Source organism: Notamacropus eugenii, chromosome 5, assembly GCF_028372415.1.
Source record: "Notamacropus eugenii isolate mMacEug1 chromosome 5, mMacEug1.pri_v2, whole genome shotgun sequence".
Lineage (NCBI taxonomy): Eukaryota > Metazoa > Chordata > Mammalia > Diprotodontia > Macropodidae > Notamacropus > Notamacropus eugenii.
The window spans coordinates 386,597,083-386,598,936 of NC_092876.1; the positions used below are offsets into that span (position 1 = coordinate 386,597,083).

The 1,854-nt window shown below is 40.8% G+C and overlaps 1 pseudogene; it reads left to right on the plus strand.

The window, feature by feature from the left end:
* The first annotated feature begins 639 nt into the window (after positions 1-639).
* On the plus strand, positions 640-1,400 carry LOC140503052 (splicing factor U2AF 35 kDa subunit-like; annotated as a pseudogene).
* Positions 1,401-1,854: the final 454 nt, after the last annotated feature.

Genomic DNA, 1,854 nt, shown 5'->3' on the forward strand with positions numbered 1-1,854 from the left:
TATCTAACATGAATTTTTCCAGTTAACTCCAGTAACATCTCCAACTGCTTAATGGACAAAGGGAAAGCTAGCACCTCTGGTATGAGGGCTTGCCAAACCCTTTTCAGGTCTACTTATCCACCTTTGATATTCACCTGTCACCTAACTGTCACCCGTGGCTCCACAAAACTGCAGCAGGTTGTGTATCCACAATCTAGTAAACTGTCTCAGCAGATGAGATAAACAGCATTGAGAGTAACTGATGGTATTCAAATCATTGGTGAATTAGGGAGGTGTCTACCCTAAGCATGTGAAGACTTTCCCTGGTGGAATGGTTTGATGAGAACAATTTGTACTAATGACCATGAAGGTAACAGAAGCACATGCTGTGGAGTATTTAGAAACCAAAGTATCCACTATATCCAGAGTCATTTCCAATCATTTTGACTTTTGCCTTTCTCCTGAACTTTTGTGACTGAAAGAGAGAGTGAGGCAGATGACTTGGTGCAATTCTGCCTCATTTAAATCCAATTTGCATATGAATCAAGACACCATTCCATGATGCCTCTGGTCCTCATCAAAAATGAAGTAGAAAGAACACCAGTAAAATCTATCTCTTGGTGTGGCAGGGGAGGCGGCAGCAGTAGCAGTGAGTGGGAAATGGTGGAGTATTTGGCCTCCATTTTCGGCACAGAGAAAGACAAAGTCAACTGTTCATTTTATTTCAGAATTGGAGTTTGTCATCATGGAGACAGATGTTCCCGGTCGCATAATAAACCAACCTTTAGCCAGACCATTGCCCTCTTGAACATTTACTGTAACCCTCAAAACTCTTCCCAGTCTGCTGACGGTTTGCGCTGTGCAGTGTGATGTCGAAATGCAAGAACACTATGATGAAATTTTTTGAGGAGGTTTTTACAGAAATGGAAGAAAAGTATGGTGAAGTTGAGGAGATGAATGTTTGTGATGACCTTGGGGATCATCTTGTTGGAAATGTATATGTAAAGTTTCGCCGTGAAGAAGATGCAGAAAAGGCTGTCATTGACTTAAACAATCGCTGGTTTAATGGACAGACAATTCATGCAGAGCTTTCACCTGTAACTGACTTCAGAGAAGCTTGCTGTAGCCAATATGAGATGGGAGAATGTACTCGAGGAGGCTTCTGTAACTTTATGCATCTGAAACCCATCTCTAGAGAACTACAACGAGAGTTGTATGGGCATCGTCGTAAGAAGCATAGATCCCAATCAAGATCTCGTGAGCATTGTTCTCGATTGAGAGATCGTGGCCATGGTGGTGGTGGCGGTGGCAGTGGCAATGGAGGAGATGGTAGCGAAGGCGGTGGTGGTGGCAGGGAACTTGACAGGAGGCGTTAAAGAGATTGTGAAAGATCTGGTCGATTCTGAGCTGTACCATTGTAACTGTATGTCTACTAGAAAGTCTTGTAGTTGATTGACCAAACAAAGTTCAAAATGGGAATTTTTTTCTAAAAAACAACAAAACAAAAAAAAAAAAGATGGGGTTCTGAATAAAATTTGTAGTGATACAGTAAAAAAAAAAATCTACCTCTCATCCTAACTTCACTATTTTTGTTAATGGTATTGTTCTATCAGTCACCCTGTTGGCAAAAAAAAAATAGAGTCATCTTTGAATCTTCACTCTGCCTCACCCCTTCAACTCAATCAGTATCCAAGTCCTGTGAACATTGCCTCTACTCTTTCACATTTGCTTGTTTATTTTCTTTGGGTCTTTTTTTGTTTGTTTGTTTCCTTTTGCAATAACCTACCTACTCTACGTGCTTCCAGTCTCTCAACTCTTCAGTCATTAGAAATGTATTTGCTCTTCCTTGTAGTCTAGTTCTTGCTTTTCAGAATC